The sequence below is a fragment of the Pinus tabuliformis genome, chromosome 3_2, assembly GCF_031772625.1.
Source record: "Pinus tabuliformis cultivar Carrire ecotype Pingquan chromosome 3_2, CPIR1, whole genome shotgun sequence".
Taxonomy (NCBI): domain Eukaryota; kingdom Viridiplantae; phylum Streptophyta; class Pinopsida; order Pinales; family Pinaceae; genus Pinus; species Pinus tabuliformis.
The window spans coordinates 595,758,389-595,772,599 of record NC_142302.1 but is presented as its reverse complement, the minus strand read 5'-3'; positions in this window follow the sequence as shown (position 1 = coordinate 595,772,599).

Genomic DNA, 14,211 nt, shown 5'->3' with positions numbered 1-14,211 from the left:
CACCCATCAATCTGATCATTCAGAATACTGTCACTAGAATACAGTAACCAAAACCCAAACTAGAACCCAGAACTCTGCAACAGTAAAGAGAAACAACTGAAATATATTTTATAAGGTATATGCTACTTCCATGTGTCGAACCTGTGTGTACACATGCTTTGCTCAAAGCCAACCAGCGTATACATTTGCAAATATAAATTGGTAGTTCTGCAACTATTCCAAACTTTAGTTATACCTAGATCATATCATTTACAAAATAATATATGCGCCAGTATTCAAATCTAGAATATACATGAGCAAAAACACATAATGATAGTTCATTTTATGCCTTAAGTTCCCGATCCATCATTAGATATGATCTCTCATCATCAACTAAGGTTCATCCTTGGTTTAGATCCAGCAATGCACCATAACCCAATAACCTGCATACTAGATCTCACACTTCATCAGATATTCGATACTTGCACACCTTGGCCTAATGATCTTCTCCTCCTTTTATAGTTTTAGACCTTTCTTAATACCATGGACCAAAACCACTTAGGACCAATACCTTGGACCAAATACCTAGGGTCAATACCTCGGACTAGATACCTTGGACCAATACCATGGATCAAAATACCATGGACCAAATACTTCGGACCAAAAATTTAGTTTTCCAAGGTATACACGTTTTTCCTTCTGTGAAAGTGCATGTGTATGTATACGCGACTTGTATATAGTGAACCTGCGTGTATACGCAGCTTGGTCAATGGTGAACCTATGTATACCTCTCTTTCTTCATTCTATGAAGACTGATCTATAATTATTTGTTGTTTACCTGCTATACTATGATCTTTCATCTGAGTGAGTTGCCTTCTGAACTGATTCCTTGAAGCTGCCCTGCATTTCATCACATCTATAAACACTATTGTCATGCATTCTATCACATATGATATCTCTTCTGTAGATTCATCTAGTTACCATATACAAGTGAGTTGTTCTGCTACAAGTGGGTTGCCATCAAGTACATCACATACATCATAATGCCAACAAATTTCACACCGAAAACTTTGATCTTGATCTCCTTATATATCTTAGGCCTTATCCAATACCACAGGCCAAATACTTATTAATTTCAATGGTATTCGTAGATAGGATCAAATATCTATTGCCGCGCTCATTACTATGGGCCAATACCATGGTAACGATCCATGGTATTTAGGATACCATGGTGCAGAAATTGTACGCTTTTTTTCTTCTCCATACCCACATATGTATGCAACTTTACTTCACAGAACCCGTGTGTATTTAAAAAAACATCACCTTCATCATTATTTTGTCTCTGAACTGCCATGCCTTTGTCTAAACTCTCTATCACATGTGTATGAGCTTGTAAAATCATCCTGTTAGCATCATGTTGAGAAATCTTCATCAAGTATCTTTCCATCAAGGACAACACATTTTTCATAATGTCAACAATATACCCCTTTGGACTTGATGGCAACAATTGTGGTGTTTGATTACCAACCATCTGTAGATATCTGTATTTATACTCCAAACACCAAGCTACTCTCCCCCTTTGACATCAAGGGCAAAAGGCTGGCCAATGTTGAATGAAGATGTACAAATAAGTAACCAGACATGACTTTTCCTATTACCAATAACTAATATTGACCATTCTCCCAATGTAGTGGGGTTAAATATTACATCAAATCCCAAACATGGGATGCCATACATAATTGACTTGAATCCAAGAGTTCATTCATGATTGAATATTACAATTATTACATCATAAGTATTTACATGACCTTTACATCAAATGACAGATATGACATTTATAACCAAGACCAAAGACCTCAATAGTGAGGTAGCAAGACCATGATAGTCTTCAATACTATATACCATATAGGATCTATACTATAAGCATCAGACAACATCACCATGAACCTCATCAAAAAGTAAGTCAAGAACATGTGTTTCTTTAGCATCATAATCAAGAAATCATAATGCCAACAACATACTATAAGATGCAAGGAAAAATGCTCCCCTTGAACCTCTGTCAATTTTTCACTGTCATATATAATTATATCAACTTATTCATTAGTCGGGTCATCAAAGCAACTTCATTCATCAAGGAATCAATGTCATATTGGAGAAAATCATAAACCATTGTATCTAATTAATATCATAACCAATAAACAACACTTGTGAGAATCATATAATAACTTTTCTTTGAGTTAGGTCTACCGATGCTTCATCAAAAGAAAACATACGCGACTGTAGGGATCAAAATATGCATATATATGTGATTTTTATTCATCAAATCCATGTACAGATAGTAAACTGCAATAAATTTCACTTTTGGCTCCCTGTGAAATTGAAGGATTGGTCAAAATCATTAACATAGTGATTAAGTAGAGACCACTCCTAATTTGTGTCTAAGATATTCAAAGGAATCACGTGGAAGAAGCTTTGTAAATATATCTGCAACTTTTTATTTTGAGTGAACGTAGTCCAATTTTACCTTTTGTTCAAGAACATATTATGTCATAAAGTGATATTTTATTGGATATGCTTGGTTCTTGATTGCATGACAATATTTTTAGAAATATTTTTGGCACTGGTATTATCACATAGAATGGGAATAGGTGGAGAGCAATTGATTTGAATATCCTGCTATGTTTGCATCATCTAGAGAAGTTTTGTGCAGCAAGATGCAACAACAACTTATTCAACTTCTATTGTAGATAAAGTGATGGAGCTTTGTTTTTTGTTGAACCATGATACCAAGGAGGGTCCCATGTAGAATGCTCCTCCACTAGTGCTTTTTCTATCATTAACATTTCCTTCCCAATCTGGATCTTTGTAAGCATAAAGAGTAATATTTGCATCTTTGGGATACCATAAACCAAAGCCTTGAGTTCCTTGTAGATGCTTAAATATTCTCTTGACTACATGAAGATGAATTTCTTTAGGATTTTCTTGAAATCGTCTAACAATTCCAACTACATGCATGATATCTAGTCTTGTGTCTATATGATCAAGTAAGCTTTAGATCATAGGTATGTATTATGATTGGTCGACTTGGGGAGAATTGTTGTTTGAGCTGAGATTACATCTTGTTACCATTGGAGTGAATATAGGTTTGTAGTCTTCAATTCCATATTTCTTCAAAGTATGCTTGAGGTACTTTTTCTGTGAGAGGAAGATACCATTTTTTGCTCGCTGTACTTGTCGACCAAGAAAATATGTAGTTCACCAAGTAGGGACATTTCAAATTCTTTTTTCATAACAGAAGAATTTTTTTTAGTCATGGACTCTTCATTGCTGCTACATATGATGTCATGTACATAAAAAATAACAATCAAAATTTTACCATCATCCATATTTATACATAGGTTACTATCTGCAGACCCCTTAGTGAAACCTTGTTGATGAAGAAACTTGTCAAGATGATAATACCATGAATGAGGCGCTTATTTTAGCCCATATAATGCCTTCTTGAGTTTGCAAACAAGATTTTTATCATTTCCTAGAATGAACCCTTCACGTTGTTCAATGTAGACTTCTTCTTATAAGCCCCCATTTAGAAATGAAAATTTAACATCCATTTGATATAGTTTGAAATTATGAAAACTTGAAAAGGAAAGAAACATTCTTATCACTTCAAGTTTGTCTACAGGTGAAAATGTTTCTTCAAAATCTATTCCTTCTTGTTGTGCATAGCCTTTGCATACAAGTCTTTCTTTGTTTCTAATTACCTCTCCATTTTCATTTAATTTGTTTTTGAATACCCATTTTATCCCAATAACATTTTTATCATGAGGTCTTGGTACTAATTCCCATGTATGGTTATTTTCTATTTGGTCAAGTTCTTCATCCATAGTCTTAACCCAACATTCATCTTTGATAGCTTGATTTACATTTTGTGGTTCAACTGTAGATAATATGGCTAGATAACTAAAAGTTCCAACAAGAGTTCTTCTAGTTTGTACTCCAACTTCCTTATCACCTAGAATTTGAGATTCTGGATGATTTTTCTGAACATACCTTGATGGAGTCTTTTCTTATGCTTTTGTACTCTCACTTCCTTCTTCTGATGCTTCATTGATTCTTTCTCCAACATTATTTTGGCTTGTTGTAGGAGTATCTTCATCATCTGTTGGTGCTTCCTTTTTGGTACATGTGGATGCTTCATCAATCACAACATCAATGCATTCAACAATATTTTGAAGTCTTTTATTGTAGCATTTATATCCTTTACTTCTAGAGGAGTATCCATGCAAAATTCCTTCATCAACTCTAGCTTCAAACTTTCCAAGTTTATCATCATTATTTTTTATATAACATTTTCTTCCAAAAACTCTAAAATTATTAACAGTTGGAGGTTTACCAAACCATAGTTCATGAGGAGTTTTGTCACTGTTTACCTGAACATGAGCTTTGTTGAGGATATTTGCTGTTATATGTGCTACTTCCCCCAGAATGTATGAGGTGTTATAGATTCATCAAGCATGGCACATGTCATTTGTTGGATTTTTCTGTTCATTCTTTTTTCCACTCCATTTTGTTGCGGAGTTTTAGTTATAGAAAATTTCCTCTTGATTCCATGTTGTTCACAAAAGTCGAAAAACACATATGATATAAATTCTCCTACTCTATTAGATCTAAGACATTTGATTTTCAAATCTAACTCATTTTCTATTAGAGATTTGAAGACTTTAAATTTATAAAATGCTTCATCTTTATGTTTTAATAAGCCAATCCAGCACATGCGAGTAAAATTATCAATAAATAATATGAAGTATTGTTTCCTCCCAAGAGACTTCTTTCTCACAGGACCACACAAATCAATATGAATAAGTTCAAGTGGCTTACTTAAAGTACCTTCTTTGGCATTAAACTACACCCTGGTTTGCTTACCGAATTGACATGATTTGCATATGGTACTTTCTGGTAGAGAGATGTTAGGCAAGTCGCGAACTGCTCCCATTTTGTTTGATTTCTGTAGTTGACTGAAGCTTAGGTGTCCCAATATTTTGTGCTAGGGTGAACTTTCTTCTGATTTTCTCAAGTAACAATGTTCTAAAATGCGTTCCAAGACATACACATTACCTGGAGTTCTCATTCCCTTTATTATGATTTTACCTATATCGATATTTCAAACCACACAGTTCTTTGATCTAAAAATAACCTCATGCCCTTGGTCACACATCTGACTAACACTCAACAAGTTATGTTTTAATCCATAAACAAAAAAACATTCCCAAATTTAACTTTTTCTTTCAGCAAAACAATTCCTTTTCCTTTTATAGAAGCAGGTGAATTATTTACAAAGGTTACATTCTTTTCTTTATTTATTTCATTAAAGGACATAAACGTATCTTTATCACCTGTCATATGTTTTGAGTATCCACTGTCAATGTACCACAAATTTTCTTGATCTCTTGCATATAAAGCTAGACCACATTTTCCAGACTTCATGGTATTCTTTTTCCATACCTTAGATATTTTTTCCTTGTGTCCTTTACGAGGTGTTGATTGTATTTTTCTCCTACATTCAGTTTCTTTATTCCCAAATTTATTGCAAATGGAACATTCAATTTCATCTTGAATAGGTGAGAAAGTATTGTAAGAGTATTTCTTGACCCCAATATCATTCTTTTGCTTTTTGTTGAAGCCTTGAAAATTGTTTCAACAACATGAGGGAAAATCACCTGGTCGGGGCCTTGAATATCCTACCTTTTCCATTTGGATTAATGGCTCCGACTGGATATAATGGGACCAATTTTCCAATCAAAATGTGATAGGATGGATAGGGTTTTTGCTTTATAAAACTAAGTGATAGATGGGGTGGTTTTCAATATATATATCTATATATATATATATATATATATATATATATATATATATATATATATATATATATATATATATATATATATAATCTCTATCTATTACCCTGGAATTTTTACTTATATTTGTGCGATCTAAAACAATGATCCTTAGTACATGATAATGAAGATTAAACAGATATTAACAGAAATGAAAAAACCTTTGAAGTAATTATTTTGACGAAATAGTTAATCAAAATAATTTATAAATCATATATCGCATCAAATATTGTTTGACCAATTTCTCATCAATGTATTCAAAATAACAATCCTAGTATGTTCAAAAGTGAATGGATACAACATTGTATGGAAAAAGATACATATGATAAATGGTTGTTAATTCATGAACAAATAAATACAAAAAGATAAAAGTACTCGATGCATATCAGTCCGCTCATAAAATAAGTAGCTCCAGTCCAGTCTGTCTTATTAAGAGGGTTTACAAAAGTACAAAAGTGCAAGCTTTTATAAGCTTTCTCCAACAAAAGTTTAGGACTCCGATCCACGGATTCTAACCAGAGAAACTTTAAAGTAAAAAGTGTAAGCTAGTAAAGAGTTTCTTTATAAAATTTCGGACCTTTTCTTAAAAGACATGAAAGGGTGTTTATAATAAAATATAAGTACAAAAATAGGAAATGCATGAAGTCCTGAGGGGGTTTAAAGAAGCCTCCTGGAAATAAGTGACAAAATTATGTAAAAGATAAATTATGGAAATGACTAGTTCTAGCATGCAGTGGTGTCTACTCTTCCATTTGTTGTATGAGATGATATATATCCAACATCGGCTTGAGTTCAGGAGGCCGTTTCATCCTTATACGCATTTGTCTGATACACCCTGCATTTGGAGGGAAAGCATCATCTGCATGGTTGAGTCAACAAGACTGTGTAGTACTAATTGATTGTGTGGATTTACCAGATACCTCCAATACACTTTACAGTCCAGTTTTGTAAGCTGTTTGATCACTTCTTATTTTTTCGTAGAAGTTTCCTGCCATTTTGCTTCTAAGTCTTTGATATTGGGAAGACCCCTAGGTGGGCATTCTTGTATCAGGTTTGCATTATGTAAATTGCCATTAATGGTTTCAATGATCTTGCTTACAGCATCAGTTTCTCTTGCGAATTCCCTTTCTGCCTGTTTTAGTTGTACATCGCATTTAGTGAAAAGGATATATTTGTGAGTCTCTTCTATCCTAGGTGGATCTGCTATCCTTCCTCCTTGGGTATCTTGTCATGTAATGTATCTTGAGATTTTCTAATCAATCTCGTCAAAAGTGACCCTCATATTGGTTATTTGATTCCTCATTGAATCTCTTTCCTTGCACATTGGATTGATGCTTGATAGCCTCTAAAAAAATGTTGCTTGTTGCATAGATAACAAAAAATTCAGTTCAAGTGCTTCTTTGTCAAACTCCTCGACATTAGGATTTTCTTTCAATTGTTCTACAAAAAATCACAACTATTGTATTTGAGCATATTTAGCACTTGTCTCTTCTTGAAATTGGAGCTTTAACTGATCAAAGCTATGTTGTATTTTTTCCATTTGTGCCTTCGTCTGATGGTCTATATTATGATTTTCTTCAGCCAACTATTGTTCCAACTGCTATATTCTCTCATCCTTGTCCTTTATCAATTGTTTGACCTATTCTTCCTTATCAATAGTAGCAGATGCATAAGCACCTGCAAACTATGATAGTTTGGTCAAGTTATCCGAAGGATCCATAGGAGTATCCTTCCAAACAACATCCATTGGCTCATTGTTAAGACTTATCACTAAGGATTGATCTATTTTAGTTTTCTTCCCGTGTCGCTTTACTACAGCCTGATGTTTTCGAATGTAAAAGACATCAAGAGGAGGAATCTCCTCTACTCTAAGAATAATTTCGGTTGAGGGGAAGGCCGAGATGATTTCAATTTCTTTCATGGAAACAATCTTCTTAGTAGCTCTGTCAGTAAACGATCTATGTCTAGTATTCTGGGGTGTGTTGAATATGTTTTGTGTTTCAACATTTTCCTCCCCTTGCTTTCCTTTGAGTTGTTGGTCAAACTGTTTCCATGCCTCATATAATTGGTTTTTTAAGGGGTTCTCCTCTGTGTGTTTTTTAGTGGAAATATCTTCCACTTCCTTCTCTGTTGAGGCCTTTTCAGTTTCCCTTTCAGTGTCCTTTACAAGACTCTTCTTGAGGCTTTTCTGCGAACTTTTCTGTGAGTCATGCTCTGAACCTGGTTCTGAATTTTGGCCCGATCTCTGTTCTTATGTCTGTTCAAACCCTTATTATGATTTTGTTTCTGAGTTATGCTCAGAATCGCATTATGAGGCTTTCTCTAAGTCATGCTCTGAGCTCTTTTCTGAACTTTGGCTTGAAATTTTTTCTATTTCAGTATTTTTCTTAGGTATTTCGAGTAGGTCCAAAGGGACCTTCACTAACCTATTCTTCCTGTATTGGTGGAAATAGGACAAATCTGGTGGATTGAGTCTCAAAGTAGCCAGATGTTGGAAATGTGAGAAGAGCTCAACAGACTCAAATAAATCATCCAAATCATTCTCTTCATGGCTGAACTACTTTATTTTAACCAATGCAGTGAAGTTTTGTGCAACTTTATTGGGGTCATATTTCCTGCCAGGAACTGTAGCGAGCTTCAAACATAAGACGTGGTCGATTTCAAGTGCAACATGCTTGAATCATGCAACGCATAAATGCCACATTGGAGGGGAAAAGAAGGCCAAAGGGATTTCTTGTATTCTTTCAAGGTTTTGGTTATCCCATCCCCTACAGTATGGTAAGAAATTCAATGTAAGAAAGAACGTGAAGCTTCAAAATAAGAAGCCTCAGAAGAAGTGGTATCATCGGTTGTTTATTTGGTTTGTATTATTTTTGGACCCTACTTTTCCAGCAGATTGTACATAACTTACCATGAGGAGGTCCCACTATCAATGGTGCATTTGGTGTCTAAAAATAATGGAAGCATTTCAGTGACATTAGAATTAGAGGATTGAGAAGCCTCACCAGACTTCTTTCCCTTAGATTTAGTCAAATTGCCGCACAATTTACTTTCGAGAGAAAACGTGCAATTAGAGAATACATAGAAAATTAAGAGCAAATAGGAGTTAAACGTAAACACATGCAAAAACATAAATCTTTTGAAATGACCGAAAGAGAGGTTTTAATGCTAATCAATTTTAACAGGTCACCAAATATCCTTGGGCCCTGTAACCATTAATACCATTAGAACCCTAATCAAAATTATTGCTCCACATGTTTTTTTTATTACTCATTAATATATCGCATCGCAAGAGTTACTCGGATGGTGAAATAAGTTCATTCTTTAAGTGTTGAGCCGATATGCGATAGCGATATCGCTGTATCGGTGTGTTAAGCGTGGGATATTCGCGATTGCGATAATCACATTATCACAATATTGCAGTCAACGATGTCAAGATAGCGGAGAATAGATATTGCCCAAAAAGTTTTATAGATTATGATTGCGATGAACGATGTGGCAGTATAGTGGGCCCTAGGTTTATATTTAAGCAGAACTTTCGTTTAACCTTTATAATTTCCTTGGGCACTTTCCTTTAATAAATAACTTTATCACTATCAGAACCATTTGGAATGTTATGGGTGGATTTTGTTGGTATTCTTGTGATACATCAGATGCAATTGCATTTTAACGATATGATTTAATGTTTCATTGGGTTCGATGATATCACGTTTTGCGAGAGGGAGGCTTTTCAGGTATATCAATTGCGGTGCGGGGCATTTCTGCCTTAAAGAATTCTCATTAATATTTTTAAGCCTTTATAAAAAATGAATGTGTTTGTGTTCTCCGGGGGCTATCTTTAATCATAGTCACAAGTCTTGAATCAATGGATAAACGTATACTCTTAAGACTTTGTGATTTGTGATATGGTCGGACTTGCCTTTAAAGGGACCTTTTTGGTTCTTCAAGCTTTAGTGAGGTTTTATTAAAATGGAAAATCGAATTTATTTCTAAGAAAATATTTTAAATTAAACTTGTATTCTTATGTTTAAAAAAAAAAGTTAAGGGTCCCTATTTAAATGTACAATAAATACCTAAGGATTAAGACCAATAAAAGGGTGGTTGTTGCACAACACAAAAATTGGTGATTCATTGGAAGAACTAGTTATCTCTGATAATAATGAAATCTCAAAAAATTTACTACGTAAAAATAATTCAGGAAAGGAAAATATTTTCAAAATATTTAGATAATTAACATTGCTCTGAACATAAAAAAATCACTTAATTACAATTCTTTTTATATCCTCTTATAGATGAAAATCCTTTTGTCTATATCAGTCATTAATTAGTTGAAAAGATAAAGTAGGGGGCTTTTTACAACTTAGAATTTTAATATACTCATTTGTCACAGGGAGAGCCGTTGTTGCTAGCAGGTGTGCATAGCCTCGACAGGGTTACCTTTTAACCAACAACAATTCAGAATCCCATCCATATAAGAGTGCAGTCTTTAGAGATAATTTCAAAAGTATATATATATATTATTTTTTCTTCTTTTAACAAAAAAATTATTGCCTAAAAAGACATTGTCCTGGTTTGGTGGCCAGAAAGTGACAATGCCATTCACTGGTTGTAATTGAACTGAACAAGTTGGCTCGTGATGAGACCTTTTATCTTTTAAGGTTAATATATTTTTGAATTACACTCTAAAAATAGTAAAGTTAATGGATGGGGAGAATCATTGACTCCTTAAGAGTTTTGGATGACAATTTTAGAGTTGGAGATGCTAAGATGTAATTAGTATTTACTTTCTTAAAGATAACTTTTCTTAATTGATAACAGAATAAAGGTTTTTATAAAGTTTTAGGTTTTAAAAGAATTTATAACTTCAATGGAAATAAAATTTTAGAGTTTTATGATACTTAGCCAATTTTCAAATGTTGTAATTATTTCCTTAAGAATTTCTACTTTGAAAGCGAAAGATCAAAATACTTCAAGAAATTTTATTGTAAAGCCAAAAGTAATACTATTAATTATTTTCCTAAGAAAACACAAAAAGTAAATGCAATAATGTACAATAGAAGATGTAATCTTCTAAGAAAACAATTTTTTTAGAATAATCCCATTAATAGGAATAGAATCTCTCTTTCCTGATAAATCTTGCAATATGAATGTCGACAAGCCTACTTGTTCAGCAATTTGAAATGGTGCAAGCCACATTTTCTGGAATTTGGTATGCTTTCATTTTTCCTAATGTGCCTTGTCCCATTTAAGGATGAGATCACCAATTTGAAAAGATTTCATGGAAACAAAACTTGCATCAAAAGAATATCTGACTAGCTGTTGATGGCGAGTATGTGTATGTTTGGCTTTTTCCCTTTCTTCTTCTAATTTAAGAATTTGAGATTGTCTTAGTTGTAAATAAGAAGAAGGTGATTCTTCAATGAATTGGACTAGGTCTAATGAGGGAATAACTAGATTTGAAGGGATGATAGTTTCTTTCCCATATACCAGATTGAATGGAGAAGCGCCCATTGAGGCCTTATGAGTTATATGATTTGCATGTAGAGCAAATGTCAAAGATTTATGTTAATTGTTTTAGCTCTAATCAACATTTATCTTTATAATTCTTATGAGGTTCTTGTTGGTTGAATTTGTTAAACCATTTCCTTGAGGGTAGTAGTTAGTAGAGTATTTAAGTTTAAATCCCCTCTTAAGAGAAAATTTAGTCATATCATTTCCTGAAAAGTAAGATGCATTATCAAACATAAGCACAGTTGGTAAGCCAAATCTAGTAATAATGACTTTATCAATAAATTCAATGATAGCATCAGCATTGGCTACCTTTAGTGGAATTTCCTCCACCCACATAGTAAAATAGTCTATAGCTGTAAGGATATACTTATGTCACTTTAAGGAATGAGGAACAATATCACCTATGATATCTAATCCCCATTGTTCAAAAGGTTGATCAATGTTGACTGGTTATAGAGGTAAGGTAGGTTTCGTTGTCTTCCCACAACAGTTTGACATATTTTTAATTTATTTACATATTCATGGGTATCTTTGAACAAGGTTGGCCAATAGTACCCAACATGTAGGATTTTGTGTGTAGTAGTATCTCCTCCAAAATGTCCACCAGCTGGTCCATTGTGGTGTTCGTACAAAACCTTCTGTGCTTCAGAATTTTCAAGGCATCTTAGTAATATAGAATCGTAATTCCTTCTGACTAACACATCATCAATGACTTCATATTGATTTTCTTTCAATCTTAAATCCCTTTTCCTTTTATGGTTGAGTTCAGGAGGAGTGTATCCATTTTTCAAATAGAAAATAAGATCAACATATTGCGACTCTAAATCATTTAGGCATACCTCTGATACATGTATCATGTTACCTGAGTCCTCATCTGCTGGTAGGTTGGAAGCTCCTATAAGCAATCTGCAAAAACCTTGTCCTCTGACAATTTTGGTTGGTTTAATGTCAATATCATATCCTTGCAAAGTTGTTACCCAGTTTGCTCTTTTTTCCACTACTTCCCTTTCCATAAGTAATTGTCTCACTGCTGAGAATGAGACTATTATGTTAGTATGGTTTTGATGAGAAAAGGTCTGAAGTTATTTATAGATTTGAAAACAACAAAATTCTATTTTTACACCTCTAAATAATTAAGTTCAGCACCTTGAAAATTAGAACTAAAGAATGAGATGGGTGCTTTGATCTCTTGATCATTGAATTTTGTTAAAATATCAGCATATGATGTTTCGGAAGTGAATGTATATAAAATGAAATAATTAGAAATATTTGGAGTTGTTAAAGAGGGAGCATTCACAATTGATTTTTTGATAAGATCAAAAGCTTCTCTTTTGTTATGTCCCCATTTAAAGATTGAATTTTTCTTAATCATTGTTTGTAATGGTAAAACAATTTGGGAAAAGTCAGGGACAAATATTTTGACAAAACTTATCTCACCTAGAAAAAAATGCATAGATTTTTTATTGTGGGGTAAAGAAATTTCAGCAATTTCTTTTATTATGTTTGGATCAATACAAATGCCTTTTTTGGATACAATGAAACCCAAAAGTTTACCTTGACTTAGAGAAAAATAAGACTTCTTTGGATTTAATGAGATTCCATATTTCTTGCAGCATTCAAAGATATGCTTCAGGTCATGTAAATGGTTGTTTTTTTTCTTGGAATAAACAGTAATACCATCCAAATAAATGAAAACATATTTATTTATCAAACCTTTAAAGGCTATATCCATAGCTCTTTGGAAAGTTGCCCCTTCTTTAATTAAACCAAAAGGCATTTTATGGTAGGCATAGTTTCCTCATTTAGTTCTGAATGTAGTCTTTAATCTATCATTTGGATGAATAAGGATTTGATTATATCTTGAAAATCCATCGAGAAAAGACATTAATTCTGAACCAGCTAGTGATTGCAGTATTTATTCCATAGTCGGTAATGGGAAATTGTCCTTCTGAAAAGCTTTGTTGAGATTTCTAAAATCGATACAGATGTGAATGTTACCATTCTTCTTCCTGACAGGTACTAATTTTGAGACCCATTTTGAATGCCTAACAAGAAAGATGATTTTGGCTTTAAGGAGTTTATTCACTTCTGATTTGATTTGATTTTCTAGATTGGAATGGTATGTTGTATAATAGAGGTATAATATGTTTTAATATCATCATAGTTCCAAGAAAATATACCTTTGTACTTTCTTAACAAGTGGATAAAGGCTAATCTCTCATCAGGAGAGAGACCAAGTCCTAGATTAATGTTTTGAGGTTTGTCATCAGTTCCAAGGTTTACTAGTTCAAACCTTAAGGTTGAGCTTTGGATTTTAGAATTAGTAACCTTTTTGAATTTGTCCTTAAGATCATAAATATCCTTTAGTTTTACCACAAATATAGGTATGGGATTCTCATTAAACTTCTGTTTCAACTGATTATCATGCTCATTTTCATCTATTATATGGTCATCATATGACCCTTCTAATGTTAGAAAGTTTATGATATCCTCATCATCATTAAAGACTCGCCAATTGGTGACATTATCAGGAATAGATGGTCTAAAATTCAGTTCTATGGAAAACCTATCCAGACTGTAATTCTCTGATGGTATGAGCTTGGATGCTATGTTAGCCAGAAGGTCAACGCTTGCATTTTGAAGTCTAGGTATAGGAGAGATGTTGAATGCTAAAAAATTTGAAGTAAGATCATGGACTAATGATTGGTAATGTTTTTAATGTCCAGAGAGACAAAGAATGGTGTTTCTTACTTGCTTGATAAGAATTTCTAATCTCCAAATACTTGAAGATATTTGATATAGAGGCATATTGCTTTATACAAACCTT